A 16,663-nucleotide genomic window follows, 5' to 3' on the forward strand; every position below is an offset into this window, starting at 1 on the left:
GCGTCACCACACTCAACAAATGTGCATTATCAGCATTAAGACTGATGAACCAGCAACCAAGTGTACACTATGTTCTTGTTTTTTGTTTGTTTATTTCCTTCTTCATGATCAACTTAAGTGGTTGTGATAGCGTCCACTCAGTCAACAATAAGCTGTCCCTACCTCCTCCTCCTCTTCATTACTGTTCTAATGAACTAATAGCTAAAATTCCCTGGTCTGTGTTTATCTGTTGTGTGAATGTGATGAAATCCATTTTTACATGAAGAAAATTTCAGGAAATTTCAGCTGCAGCTGAGGTACATGTGTTTGCGTTTTTCATTTTAATCACGACAAAATCAAAAACTGCTCAATAGACTAGGCTGTACATTTAATTACACAAATTTAAACTATTTACCAATCCATCGGTGTGTAGAGAGATACAAGAGGATCCAAGCATTTTTATATGAAGTGTTTCAAGACTCAAGATGTATGCAGACACGACAACAAAGTTTTTCAGTTCAAATCGGTCTTCTTGTTGAATTAGGAGTATTATAAACACCTTGAAAACTGGTTCACACACACTCACACACACACACACACACACACACAGACATACAGACAGAAAACCACAGACTTCACAGTGTAGTTATCTGGATGCAACATTGTGACCAAGCAGAGGCGCCTTAGCTCATCAGCAAAATAAATAGGGGGTTGAGGTGTGTGTGTGCGTGTGTGTGTGTGTGTGTGTGTGTGTGTGTGTGTGTGTGTGTGCTGGGTGGGTGTGTGGGGGTGGGGGGCAGGATTCAGGGTGGTAGGAGCACAGCAGTGCAGAGAGATAAGAAGCTGTGGGATTGTTGAGTTGAGAGGAAGAAAAAAAGCAGAGAAAACAGATGGATATACAGACTGTGTGTGTGTGTTTGTGTGTGTGCGTCTGTCTGTCTGTCTGTATCGCGGCTTCATTGCTGTGGTGCTAGTATTGGAGTTCACATTTTAAATGGAAGCATTTCAAAAATAATAACCAACTTATTACTTGTCATTAAAAGTATTTATTGCTGGATGCAGTCACACTCACATGAATCACAGAAGAACTTATGCTGGTTACAAATACAAACAGAAAAACATTGTTTATAGTCAACATGAAGCTTGGAAACACAAAGAACACTTTTCACAAAGAATTCATGCCTCTCTAATAATTGTTTCAAGCCTCTTTTATCCTGCAGAACATGAGTTAATAATGTACATCTGCTATGTTCAGCCCTTATCCACTCACCACGTACCATCTGCTGGGTGCAGCACTCTACCTTTCTTTTTATCAAAGAAGCCGTTAGCAGGGGATTCCCAATTCTTCCCGGAGTCTTATTCCTGCGATCAGGGATGAAAAGTCCAGTGAAAGCAGAGAAATGGTTAAAGGTGAAAGGTCAGTGCTGGATGATAGTCATCTAGGACGAGTCAGCCTTAGAGAGCAGGGCCAGAGCCTGACCGCGGCTCCACATGACTCTGATACCCAAATAAGTGATGAGAATTACTGTCCAGGTAGCGCATGCGTGTTCGCACTGTTGTAACAAATACATGGACACGCATTAGTGTCAGGAAGCTCATACATATAAGGTACATCCTGCACACACACACACATAGAGGCAGATCGGTCTCACACCTGCTTGTAATGTACACGGTGCCGTGTCACAAAAAGACTAGAAACAATGCAGCAAAAAAACTGTTTCAGTATTTTAATACACATTCACTCTTGTATTCTCACCACCGACACCACCAGCACGGCTGAGCTGAGGTAAGCAAATTATATCTGTGTTGTTAAAACCAGCTTTTTCTTTCTCAGACAGTTGCTCACACCACTAAACACATATACACACACTCACTCACTCACTCACACAGTACCTGTCATTTTCCATCTTGCCACAGAAAAGGTTGGTTCTACCCCCGACAGATGTCCCCACGCGTGTACAGTGGACATTATGGCAGTGGAAACTGAGATGTGAATGTCGGAGGAAAAGAGAAGCAGGAGTTATGCAAAAGCCATCACGCGACACAACTACGTCACATACTGGATGAGTAAAAAATGAGAAACAATACTTGTTCCGCATTAAAAAAAAAAAATGCTGCCTGGTAAATAGCTTGGACTGTGATCTCAGTTAGTGAAGAAGAGCCCCATGAATGTGCATTTGCACTAAAGGAAGAAATAATGCACATGTCTATGCACGTGTGTTTGCATCTGAGTGTCTGGGTGTGTCTGTGACTGTGACTGTGTGTGTCTGCATGAAGTCGGGGGACAGCATTCATATCACCAGTAGTGAAGGTACATTCACTTTAAATCATATTCTGAGAATCTTTGGACCCACATCACATACATGTGCCAAATGCATTAGACACACTTGTATACACACACACACACACACACGCACACACACACACACTGTCACAAACAAAGGGTCCTGTGGGAGGAAGTGTGAGGGAGGGAAAGTACCTTGTGAAGACAACAACAACAGCAGAGGTGCAGGGAGTGACAGCTGCTCACTGAGAGAGACATGAGGGATCACCTCTGCACAATAACAACAAAGCCCCAGCTCTCACAGACAGGACTACACAGAGCAGAGACTACATTGGACACACCTGATGGACAGCAGTGTTAAGGACCCACTGACAGCCAGATGTTGCCTATGATGTACAGTGTTGTTGTATACCGACTGATGGAGCACGATGGTTTGAGCCATGTGTCTATTGTGGATGTTTAATTGTGGATTTGACCAAGCTAAAAACACTATAATGTTACTACAGTCAGTAATTTCATTTCACAATTCATTTTCGTACACAAGCTGCATTTTGAAATGTAGCCAGCTTCATGTGTACACAGTCTACGTGTGCATGAATGTAAGGCTTGTAAGCTATGGTTTGTTTACAGTTTCATGCTTCTCTTATGTAAATTATGTAACATCAATCAGAAACATGTGTATTTAACAGTGATGCTGGGAATACCTTGTGTCAACAGCATTATGTGTATGTGTTCTGAGCAGCCACAACATTATACTACAGGTGAAGTAAATGACATTGATCAGCTAGCTAGTTTGTGAGTTCTTTATCTGAGTGTCTCCAGTACAGCAGGTCTCATGGGCTGTAGCTGGTATGTGGTGGTTAGTACCTAACAAAAGTGGTCCAAGTAAGGAGAACTGGTGATCCAGCGACAAGGTCATGGGCCCCAAAGGCTCTCTGATGTTCATAGGAACCCCCCCCCAGTCTGATCCCACAGTAGAGCTATCAGTAGTGCAAAATGCTGTAAAAATGAATGGTGAAATGATAGAAAGGTGTCAGAACTAACAGTGCATCGCAGCTGGGTGAGTGCAGCGCTGTGTAGCTGCGGACCTATCAGAGTGACCTTAAGTAAATTCACTGGATAAATGAGCATCAGAACTAAATCTTGGAGCAAAAATTGTAGCGTGTACTGATCAATCACATTTCTAGTAGGTGACTGGATGTGTGAGCGTGTGTGTGTGTGTGTGGGAAGAGCTGGCAGCAGAATGCATTACGGTAAAAAGGGCAATACAGCAGAGGTAATGTAATACTCTGGGCAATGCTCTGCTGGGAACCTCGTGTCCTGTAATTAATGATGAAAATAATGTCAATCCTGGAATCCAATCCATTTCATGACAAACATATGACACATCACTTGCTTGCTTTAACGCTTATCATTTTATTTTCTTAGGAAAGAGGCCACATTCTTTTGTGGGTATGATAGGAGCAAAAAGCCCTGCCCGACTCCACCCATCCTGAGAACAAACCACACACACACACACACACACCATACAGTATCTGACACCAGTAGGTGCTTCTCTTGACCACATTTGACTCCAATCAAACCCATCCCCAGCACCACACCAGTCCAGCCCTGCTATTTTGTAAGACGCAGGCAGTGCTAACGTAGATGTAACAATCATTCTACCCACAGACACACAGGCACACTGGGGGTAAAGTATTAGTGGGAGTCTCTGATGTTCCGTTTGGTTGAAGAACAATACAAATCTTACAATCATTTACTCATCAATCAGTGTGTGATATTGATAAGTGAAAGCTGTGAATTATTTATCACCGGGGAACTCCCAGCTGCAGAGTCACTTTCACACTCACATAAATGCAAACAGGCACACCTGCCTCCAGAGGAAACCACCCTAATGGGCATGGCCTTAGATAAATTGATTACTCACTATAATAAGCAAATTTACAGCAGTAAAAATGAATAGGAAACCCCCACTGCTATATGTCACAGTTTACCATGTATAGGTATTTGGTCTGACTCAGTTGCTGTGTTATTTTTGGCACGTTTGTCAGGTGAGTTGTAAAGTACAGGTGCACAGCCATCTAGACAGATAATTGCAGAACAAGGAGGAGTTTCCCATCTGTACTCACACACACACACACACGCACACATGCACAGGTTTGTCCAGATAAATAATCTGGTTTCATATCGTTGAGGATGACGTACGTTTCTTGTAAGAGGGATCTATATGTTTGCATTTCTGCCAGTTTAGAGCCTAGAAATGAAACTGTTGACCCTTTATCATTTAACCACACACACACAAAAAAAACCCAAAAAACCCCAAAAAAACACACAACCAAACATAAGGTGCCCGGCAGAATAATTTTCCAGGTAAAGTTTGCACTGCATTTTTCTGAGTCTTGTTAGTTTGTGGGCAAATAGTTCAAAGTCCACGCACATCTAGCACATCTAGCACATCCACAATTTTGTATTTTCCCCATCCTTTGATTCTTGATTCTCCTTGTTCTTGATTGTTTGGGCTGGTCCCGGATGCGATCAAGTTCAGGGCTAATCTTAGCAGCTCTGTTCTGCTCTTTATTTGATTTGGGAACGTTTACATACCAGCAGCTCCAACAGTTAAAAATTATACTAAACAGCCAAACTGTTATATTAGAACCAAAAAAAAACATTCTGATCTTTCATTTGTTCTTATCATATTTATAATCCTGACCCTGATTAGTTCTACACTGCAACAGATGAATATCACAATTGATAAAATTTAGCTGACAATAGTCAATTCAACTGAAAATTTGCTTGTCATTCTGTCTTCAGAGCTCTTTTTTCCTCAACTCTGTATGTCAAGCAGTGTAAAGTGGGGATTATTACCAGAAAAAAATCACCTAAAATCGTTTAATGAAAGCATTATGATTTGAAAAAAGGTCTGAACAACGACAGACAATATTTCTGTTAAGCTTTTCTCAGAGGCAGGACACATACATATGCCTCAGTGTTGCATGCACCCACTGAGCAGGGCAGAAAACAGGGTGTTCCTGAATCAGCCAGAGGCAGACGTTTTCTGGGAGGGCAATGGTGAGGATTGCAAAACAGGAAACACAGGGCCTTGATAACTCTCACGCACATACAGGGTATTTGTACATACAAAAAGTGTGTGGGCATGTTACATAGGGCACTAGGAAATGGGTTCTAGTGAAAAAGAGAGTGTGTGTCTTTACACATCTCAGTGAGCACAGGATGTGTTTATGAGCAAGCTGTGAAGCTGAATATGCGTTTGGTGCTTACAGTACGTGCCAACATGATAACAAGGTGTGATTGATGAAGCTGAGGCTGTTTGCTAGGTGGCTGTCAGTTGCTCTGCAGGACTTACAGGTGTCAAAGGAGGACTTAAAAAAAAAAGAAGAAAGAAACCTAAAGGCGGAACATCATAGATGAAACGAAAGGAACAGTAACATGAGTAAGCACTCATTAAGATGGATGGGTACCTCCTTCTCATCATCTCTCTCTGTATCTCTTTCTCTGTAGTACATAGGCCTACACACACACACATTCAACACAGTGTTTTCTCTTCTGTAACTCTTGACAAGTTTGAACATGTACATTGGCCTGTGATGACTTAAACACACACATGTTGAACCAGCACTTACTGTAGTGTAACACTTCATCAGAAACATGACAGGGTCCTGTTATGTAGGAGTTACTGTTACATCCTTGAGTGGACGTGAGGCTGTCGACATAGACAAGTCCATAGTGTTGTTTCACATTTTGTACATCACTGGATGGGTTTTACTGTGACAGAGATGAATATATGTGTATGGACTGAGTCAGCAGTCAGTAGTTGTCTTTGTAGTCTGAGTAGATTCTCAGTTGTCCAGGTCATCTTGAGTAGAAGAGCTTGAGTTGTGGCAACTGGACTTCAGTTTAAAAGCGTCAAGCTTCATCCAAAAGGCTTCTTCAGTTCTGATTGACTGGTCGGGAGTCCCAGGTATTAAAGCTAGACCTGCCCAGCCAACATCCGCTGCAAGGGGGTACACAACCATAATGTGACTCATTAGAGTCTCATGTGTCCAGGTGCGAATCACTCGTCCACCCTCCCATAACCATAGTGTGGCTCTTTGTAGTATTTGTATCATATTGGTTTTGTGATGTGATGATAGTACAGCATTTGACTAGGACAAATAATTGAAGGTTGACATGTTTATCGAAAGTATATGACCTCTGCCAGGTCAAAGAACAGTGGATTTCAGAGATTGGAGGGTTATTGTTAAAACCCACAGATATTTTTGTTCTTTCCACAATAACAATGATAATGGTGCAAACCACTGCAGCACTACAGCACCCTGCAGGAGCTGAAGACAATCTGTTTATTTAGTGTTGAAGAGAAGCACAAAGGTATGGTTTTGTCCTTGCCATTATGGGGAACTCATGCTGCGCTATGGGTGAATGTGTGTGTGGGGTGGGGGGTTCTCTGGAACAGGATGTACTTTAGCTGTGCAAACATCTAAAAGTTTCTTTTTACTTGTGTTTGCACATGAGATGAAGAAGCAAAAAGAAAAAAAAAAAAGCTTTACTGTAAGCCTCAGGTCCACAATGTACCCATGGTGGGGACTTTTACCACAACCTGCCTGTCATCCTGCCAACGTGAGGGCGGAGAAGATACTATCAGATAAAAATCTCTGTTTGCGATTTACTATCATAATTTAGACCTTCAGGCACACACAAAAAGCATAACATTTTAGAAATACACAGATGAATGGGTAACTTGGCCAGCAACACAGTAGAATGCAAAGCTATGCAAATCAGATGCAAAGAGTGAGTCAGCACTATGATGGAAAATTTCTTCCTGGCTCAGAGACACCTATTTAACTACAATGATTAAGTAAATAACATGTCACTAGTCTCAGTGTTTCAGTCATAATTACACAACGCAAATGTGGAATATTTATTCAAGTACTGTAAATATAATTAAATAATTAATTACAAAGGTGTTTGACTGCAAGACCTTTACTTGTAATGGAGCATTTTTAGATTGTAGTATTGCTACTTTTACTGAAGTGTTCAATATTTTCCTCCACTGTAAAAATGTCACACTTTAATTCTTTTTCTCTTTTTCTTTTGAGGAGCTGTCCTTGTAAGCAACGTTCCTGTTTTCAGTTGCTCCCTCCACAGGGAGGTCAAAGTTCAGGGTGAGAATCAGTTAGTAACCTTGTTTGGGGGAATCTCAGCTGAGTGGGTGCTTGTCAACACCAGTTTCAGGAACATGTACATAAACTATGTAGCGTCCACAGTGTATATAAAGATTAAAGGTCTAAAAAACTGCTCAAGTTCTTACTTAGCTCATAATAACTCTCCTCTATGTTCCTTAAAAGAGCAGGAAGAGGTGGTGATGGAAATAAATCCCTCCCGATCCAGCAGATAAATAAAGACAAAGAACAGGTTTGACAGCTGTGACTTTATCCTCCTAACAAAGGGATGGATGGAGGCGTTGGGAGGAAGAAGGGAAGAAAAAGAGCAGAGGGGAAAAAAAAAAACGTCACATCACCGGCAATTTCAGGTACATTTTGTGGGTCAAATTAAATGCCAAAGGCAGAGGCATGGTCCACACCCTGGCATTTTGTCTGAATATCTTTATGTGTTGATTTAACCACTCATGTTGACTCTTGTGTATTCCTGGCCTCTGCTGGGCATTGAGCACCTGTATCATAGCTGAACGCAACTTGCTAAACAGTTATGAAAACCTTGTGGTCCAGAGATGGCCAGCTGATGCCTATCTAGTAGTTTTTCTCATAAAGCTCACACATAATCCCTCTGACTGTCTGTCTTCTGTCACCCCCACTCAAAATACACCACGACATGCCCCCAGTTTTCCCATGCTGCTCCATGTTGTATCTATTTATCCATCTCCCTGTCTCTCCTGCCTTTGCTGACTTTTCTCTTTTCATTTTTTTCTTTTTTGCTTATACCTAGAACGAAAAACGCCGGAGGTTTTTCTCGTGGGAAACTCTTGGAGAGGTATGTTGCTCCGTGAGCAGGGAGTGAGAGTGGAATCCCGTTTTTCTGGGTCTAGTCTCACTCCCTGTTCCGCGATCCCATCCTGGCTCGGTGTCACGATCAGCATCATGTCAGGACTCGCAGCACTGTTAGGAAACTCTCGCCTGTTCTCGCTCAGCCGGATCCTGGGGTTTCTGTTGTGCACAGCACCTGTGCTCTATTTCACTCTGCTTCTGTTTCTTTCTTGCTCCTTTCTTCCATCCTTCTGGGTTTTTAATTAGTCTTCATTTAGTAATCAATCATTTCCCTTTAATTTCCCTATAATTTCCCTTCAGCAGAATTGCACTCCTATATTTTCAAGGAATGCTTTTGCACAAAACATTTCAACTACCCGATTTCCTCCAATAAGGTTCATCGTATATTGCCTAAGAGTGCAGTGTGTTTACCCTCACACGTTTTTGATGGCTATCGAGGCATCTTAGAACAACTAACAAAACAACACCATTACACGTCTGTCTCTATTGTACAGCTGCTGGCAGGCAGTTCTCATCAAACTCACCAGTCAAGTAAAGTGAAGGATTTCTCCTTAAGTCACATGACTTTCAGTAAGTGGTGTCATCCTCAAACAGGCACATCATCAGAAGGAAAGAAATCTAGGTTTTCCAGCTGTACATGAGTTAACTTTTCCGTATAGGGGTCCGTTTTATGATGGTTTCCATTAAAAAGATATTTTTTATACAAAAGGATTTGGGTTATTTTATAAGTTAAAAACGTTAAGAAATGCGTTTGAAAGCTCATTATTCAGAATAATTAGACATGTGTAACCATGTTTTTTATCACATGTGGAGAAATGGAGTAATGTGACTCAACTTGATAATGAGGGATTTACAGTAAGCAATACACTAAGTAATACATCACCAAGAGGTAAAAAGAAAAAAACGGTTAATACAACTTGAGCCTTCTGGCTAACACCACCATCACATCAAACTTTCCTCTTCCTGAACATTTGCTGAAGGCCTCTGGTTCAGTCCTGTCCACCAACAAGAAGGTGCATGCCATCTGTGGGCTGGTATTACATCTCCAGTCCCCACCATCTCTGCCCAAGCGCTTTGAGCACGGTACTGAACCCCAGAACTGCTCCAGTTCCCGCACTGCTGGCATTCCTGCAACCTCTATGATGAAATGCATTTCTGTGGGTGAGGTGAGGTGAGGTGAGGTGATATGCAGGAAGGTACATTTGCCTTGGGTGCACTGACACTAAAGGAATTCTTTATACCATGTATCATCCAAGTGTCTGAAAGTAAAAATGGGTCTTTGAGCCACACTTACAGGAAGGACAAAAACCAGTTTCAAATGGTTTCATAGAGTCTATCCTCAAAAGCATACATGGTGTTGCATTCAGCTGTACACATGCAAAGAGAAGGAAATACTTTTACAAAGGAGGGGAGAAAATCTGTCTGCTTTCTCATCTCCACACTGTGCACAGCAAGTGTACTTTGGTCACCAAAACTTGAATCAAGTGGCCTTTTCTTTTACATCAACGTCAAAATCTGGTCGCTCTGAAATTTACTGGACTCCCCACAGAATGAAGTCTTTTGTTCTGGACGCTCCAGGCTCCACAAGTTTCTGTAGGACATTGAACAGTGGACTGAAATTAGTTCATTTTTTAATGAAGTCTGTATTTATTAGTCACATTTTAAGTGTCTTCATGTGTCTAAAAGGTTATGGACACATCTTAATATCAACAAAAATATGCAAATAAAAGGAGATAGGTTTTTCCTTTGTACTTCCTCATTCCTCTTTTCCTCTGCCCATTTCCCAGAAAGAGAAAAATAGACATGATTAGCTTGAAAACAAGTAATACACACCCCTTTGTATCACATTATTCTGGATTTTTTGGTCCATATTCCTACTTATAAGAGTCTGTCTTTGTTGAATTTAACAAATTTAGAACCATGAAAGTGTGAGATGCTTTCAAAGCTAAATTTCAGTGCTGAGAAGCAGAGAAGTCTCACATCCCTATCCCACTTTCAGAATCATGTCACTGAAACAACAGTGCTTTTGTTTTTGCTCTGTGTCAAAATATGTCAGCCATCAACCAATCGGAGAGGAAAACGCAGAGAAAAGTAGGCAGGCAAGTCCGAGCTCCTGGTCCAGTTCAAAGATACTTAAAACGAGAGAGGAAGCCAAAAAGAGACGCTGAGGACGAGGAGGTCAAGAATTAATGAAGCAAACAGTCATAGACTTACGCTGAGATGACACAAGTCCATGTCCTTCTGTTTCATCACGTGGACATGAAAACACCAGGAAGCCGAATTATTCCCTCGACCAGAGCATGAATGATGGATGCAGAGAGAGTGGACGGGAGAAGACAGCAGGAAGTGAGTGATATCAGCTGGGGGAAGAGAATGACAGAGACACTGCAGAGTTTCCTGGGTCACTCAAACGCACGTACGCACACACACATGCATACATGCGCGATTGAAGGCTAACACAAGGTGATGCAAGCAACACATTGGTGACATAACCACAATCATGGCAACGTCTTCTGTTTCAGCTTAAATTTCACACATTTTGAAAATGTTCTCAAGCACCAATCTGCACGCTCGTTTTCCGTCACACATGTGGTTTAATCCACAGTGCATTTGACTCTCTGCACTAGCAATGAAGGCCAGCAAATGTCAGATTAAAAGTTTGGGAGTCTGGGCTGTTGGGAAGTAAAAGGTAAAACTAAATTAAATTAGTTTTATTGGGAAGCAGTTTGGTCCAAAAAAGGAGAAGCAGTTTATATATTATGCTATAATCACCTCATGGAGAACTTAATTGGAGGAAGTCTGATGCAGGAGGAACAACAATAAAAAACAATATCCAGTGAATTTTTAGGCATTTCGCATCAGTATTGAAACATTGGGTGTATCCGTCTTTCTGCAGTGCACAGACACAGATGTAGGAATACACATACATACACACACACACACACACACCCTGTGGTACATGCATGTGAAAAAAAGAGGAAATTCTCCCTCAATGAGGTGAACAATACTGGACGTATCTTCGCATATTTTTACTACACACTTCCCCTCTTTGTGACAACTTCCTCACAGTTTTCACTATGAGCGCGTCGTACTACTAGAGGCTGCATATGAATGAAGAAGATGAACACACACACACACACACACACACACGTGCAGAAGGACAGAGAACAAGAAGAGGGTTGTTTTGCAACTAGAAAGAGGAACGTCCATGTGTCACTCACTCCTTTGTGATGCAACATGGACAACTCAATGAACACACACTCACACTTTCTAACACAGGCTCATGGTATGCCCAGCTCTAACCCACTCTTGTATGCATATTATGTATAGCCTGGGAGCATTTTCATGCAAAAAAACAACAAAAAAAAACTCTTGATAGCCCTGGGACAATGAGGGCTATAAGGAGGCAAGATGGAGCATGCACGCAAGAATCCTTTCTCTCCATGCTCTCTCTCTCTCTCACACACTCACACACACACACACACACACATCAGAACTGACCCACCCCACTGTGTACACTCACCTACCTCTCCTTGCATCCAACTCATTGCCACAGTGGATTTGCATATACATTTGCCAGTCAAATGAGATGCATGGAAAAGTAGGAGTGCAACTTTGGAGAGCAAACTCCTCCAGAATTCCCCTCACCTGGGAGTCTCCCGTATCAGCTCCAAGGAAAAGGTCAATTAGAGGATAGCTTGCACGTTTTAAAAATGAAATCGAACATGCTTTTAATTGTTTCATCATGCTGACTTCTTAGATTAGTTAAAAAGCTTTACAGGCATGGAGACCTTAGAAACCACCAGAAAGACAGAATGTTGCAGCTTCTCATGCACGTGTGTTGTACAAAACTGTTTCAGAGCAAAAACAATGTATGGATATTCTCAATGAACCTCACCCATATTAGCCTTAGGGCAAATAAAAGTGCTGGCACCGCCATTTGTTTTGCTTGGAGGTGCATTGCTGACAGATATGGAAATGATGCCTTTGTTTTTCACTAATTGATGCTTGAGGGTTAAAGACATTGTTGTCCTTCACAGGCTTTGATTTCACACCCAGTTTACAACCAGTATGACCATGACCTGATGTTTTTCAAGTCGGGGTGTGCCTAACAATACCTTCACATTCAGGTGAGCTCACATTCCCCTCACAATTTGTCAAGTTTGTCAGACACTAATGTGTTTTAAAGTGGATGCTATTCAACACCATCAATATTACAAACATGGATGCTGTGACAGTATTATTTTCATAGTTTTCATAGTTCAGACAGTTTTAGAAATGGGTTGAGGCCAAACAAAACACATAATTGCTCAAAAAATCTTTCTGTTCCGATGCGAAATGAGCCTCTTTGAATTGACTAGGTGACATTTTGATTATGCAGATGTGTGAGTCTGCCCTCTGGCATGCTTGGTCCTTAAGTTAGAATGCTCTTGAAGCTAATTTTACTCTGTTTAGGGTAATTAAGGATTCTGTAGGATCTTCCGAAAGATCCTGGCTGCTCGTCTGCCTTCAGGTTAAAGAGCATGTCTTTAGTAGAGGGGACAAAATCTTTACCTTAGCCGTAGTAGTCCAGTCTATGATGATAACATGAACACAGCTCTCTGTTAACACCAGAAACATGACTCTTAGCTAAAAACAAAGGTGAATTTGAGATACGGTGGGGGGTTCTCTATTTAAACATAACGCTGCCATAAAATTTGGCCCAACAAACCACAAACAGATCAACAGATCACACACACACCTTCACCAAATCTAGACAAAATAAACACCGACACGCATGGATTAATCCAAAACTAGACAGCTTGTTTACAGCAGCAACAACATTACTGAGCCGATATAATTGTGACTTTGATAACAGTATGATCTGACTAATGATGCAGAGCAGGAGGAACAGGCCGAACAGGTTGGACTGTGCTTGTAATAACATGAGGAGACGTGACTTACAGGAAGCTGCATGAATTTCATCAGCAGATCTGAAGAGGAATTGCACAAAGCGGTAGAGATTTGGCTTCATGTGAATGTATGCAATGAAACACAGAAAAGGCCCCCGTAACAGCAACACTGATGTGGGCTTTATTAAAACGAAACCTTCTTAGCATTTCAGCTTGAAAGTATCTTGAACTTAAAGCCAACAAGGAAAAAAAATGAGAAGGAACAATAAGAGGTTTGATGTTTATAAAAAGAGCTGGACTCAGACACAGATAGTGACTCATGGAGCTCACTGAAGGCCCTTTTAAAGGTACATGTCACTAATTTAGTGGAGTTTTGGAGCAAATACAGTTAAATAATCTCAGTGGCTGTGGAGGAAGCTTTCCTGATGACGTTATCATTATGGAATTCACTATTCAGTTACATCATGGCAATTGTAGGATACAGGATATTTAAATCTTGATTTTGGCAATTCTTTTTTTTTTTTCCTTTGTGTACTCCAACTTAAGGAAGCACAGCAATAAATCACCAGTGTACTCCTTTTACAAGCTGTATGCTCCAACTAACTGCTCCAAAAAAATTGAGATTGTGATGTAAAGGTCATAGGTTACTACCAGAGGATAATTTTGAACAACAAAACACAAAACAGGAAACCATTCAACACTCATATATATTTCAGTGATAAATTGCAAAAACACTCTCACGATGTGTTATAATGAACAAGTCACAGCCGGTTGCTGCACCTTCTCTGTGGACGTGAACATCCTACCATCAGCCCGCAGCCACCTGCTTAATAATTTGTTTGCTGAAACTTGTGTCAAATGGTCAGAGTACACTGAAAAACCCTATATATATATCAAGTACTTTTCATATGCTAAAGCGCTTCTTGTGTGCCCACACACTTACGCATACTTGCAGTATTCAAATTGCAAAAATCTATATACACACACATTAAACCCCCCCCACCCCCCCACTCCCCCCCAAAAAAAACAAAACTAAAAAAAAAAAAACAGGAAAAATCACCACACAGTGAAAATATGAACACAAATGACTGTACACTCAAGTACAGTACTCACTGTACACACTCACGCACACATAAATAGAGCAGGTGAAATGTGGCAGGTGTGCTTGGGGGTTGTGTATCATTTAGTCAATGTTACAGCGGGGGAATGGAGTTAATAACACAAGATAAGAGCTTTTTAAGCACACCTACGCACAGAGTCAGAGGTGGAAACGGGTTTTGCTCCTGGATATTGATCATGTACATTTTTGTTTGCAGAGTGTTTTTGAATGTGTGGGTGTTGCATGTCAGATCTCAATACTGCATGGCAAATTAACCCTTTATTTCCCCTAAGTGTACGCTTTAGTCATTCCACGACACAGAGTGCAGCTTGGAAACCACCTTCTGCACAGAGACACTCAAATGCAGGGATGTAGTGGAGTGTAAACCCACCGGACAGATTTTAGGCTGACATCAGATTCAACCTAAATGTAGAACTTTTGGCATCAAAACATTTATGAAGTTTGAAGGTTGTGTTTCTATTCTTCCACTCACTTTTATTAAGGGGCAATTTGGCATCTTTAAAACCACTGTGAAGCTAAATTTAAAAACAAAACTCTTATACTTAAGTATTGCAACACGTTTAATGAGTGATCTGTGAAAGGGTATTTGGGGATAAGAAAGTGCAAAAACTCTCTCAGGATCTGGAAGAAGGGCACCTGTTTTAAGTTAAGTTTAAATTTTAATCTAATTTCTAAACATCTAAGGTTAAAGTGTTTTTTGCAATACATTTACAAAAGAACAAACCAAACTGACACTCTGATGTCTCAAGTGCCTCTCTGGTGTGACTCTAAATCTAACAAGGGGCATGGACTGATCCCATTGGTACACAGATGTATCCTGGCTAAATAAGAGTTTTTTTTCCCCCTTAAGACACTTTGACTCTCTGAGTAAAAAAAGGAGTTTCCTCCAGTGCCGAGAAGGGCTAGTTCCTCTTTTTCTGTGGACTGTATGTAAGTGAGTGATAGTGGGGTAAAGGGAGATATCATTATTGTATTTCATCCTCTGCTTCTTTCTGCTTTAGTCCAGACAGTGTACAGAAAAACAGGGATGCATGCTTCAGAACAGAAGTACTTATTGCAGTTGTACTGGCAATAGATTGCATTAAACTGACAAGTTTTTGTTATTCACAGAAAAAGAAAAGAAAGATATAAAGATAATGCAAACAGAGGAAATATACACAGTGCATATAGCAGAGATCTTGACTCACAACAGGAGATTAACCCTTTCAGTGCAGAGCACAGTGGCCAGACAGGCGTAGTGAGACAGACGCAGCCCGTGAACACCACAAGTTTCATTTTTCACTTTCCACACACACAGCCGTAAATCTTCATGTCACAGCAGTGAGGCCAGGGAGGTGTCACTTTTAGAGTTCGCTTGACATTTTCACCTCAGATGTCACCTAAATGGTAAAAACATTAAGGACGTTTACCATGCAACGCTGTCCTTACGTGTGAGATCTCTGTTTCTCATACAGCTATTTGTGAAAAATGCCAAAATAAAGAGAAAAAAGTTTGAGCAATTTTACATTTTGGAGGGAGATGGTTATCAGATGATGGGGTGCATGTTTTTACAGAGGGAGTGGTTGGATGACATTTGAGGGGCAAAAGGGGGGCTCTGTTTGCAGTGTCAATATTTACAGTGACACATGCTGGATGAGTGTTGACTGACTGAGCTGAATTGAGTGTGTGTGTGTGTTTGAGTAGAAGACAGAAAGACGGTAAGACAATTATCAGCATGAGTGGATGTCAGATGTCATGCTCTGATGAACAGATTTACGTCTTCAGAAACATAACTATCTATCTTGTTCAGAGTGTACGTGTACTCTCACATACCGAAAGCAGTACCCGAAATCTCCCAGAGTGCTGAAAAGGTGTTGCAGTTATTGAAAAAAGGCTAAAAAAAAAAGATAAAAAAGGAAAAAAGGTAAAGTTTAGAAAAGTCAGCCAGTACGGCGTAATGTGATTTAATAGGTGACCAATCGCAAGTGGACTCTGTGTCTGTCACAATCTACAAGCCCCTTTTGCATTGCAAATTGGATATGCAAATGAGGGAAACACAGGCTGTGTGTGCCACTTCTGTCCTCAGCACACTATCAGCAGTCCTGTATCTTGTGTGCTTTCCCACTTTTTCAACCCTGTATTTACACTAGTTTCACATTTCTTTATTCTTCTCTTTTGAATACTGACTTGCCATTAATCCTCTCATCCTTCATTTCCCTTTCTCTGACTTTTTTCACTTGACATATCCCTCCCTCTTGTTCCTCTTTTAATCCTTATCCAGTTCATGCGTCTTCTGCGTTGAGTAAAATGCTTAGCTTTAGTAACACTTAATAAAACACTCTAATACAACCTCACTATGATTTCACAGTTTCATGAATCAACACAGTGA

At 41.1% G+C, this 16,663-nt stretch overlaps 1 long non-coding RNA gene across 1 annotated transcript; it reads right to left on the reverse strand.

Annotated features, from left to right (window-relative positions):
* Nucleotides 1-5,138: 5,138 nt before the first annotated feature.
* On the reverse strand, nucleotides 5,139-10,634 carry LOC124051010. Its single transcript, XR_006841723.1, has 2 exons — nucleotides 10,498-10,634; nucleotides 5,139-9,874 (listed from the first exon to the last, which is right to left on the reverse strand). It is a non-coding gene; the product is annotated as an uncharacterized LOC124051010 (long non-coding RNA).
* Nucleotides 10,635-16,663: the final 6,029 nt, after the last annotated feature.

Source organism: Scatophagus argus, chromosome 19 (assembly GCF_020382885.2).
Source record: "Scatophagus argus isolate fScaArg1 chromosome 19, fScaArg1.pri, whole genome shotgun sequence".
NCBI lineage: Eukaryota > Metazoa > Chordata > Actinopteri > Scatophagidae > Scatophagus > Scatophagus argus.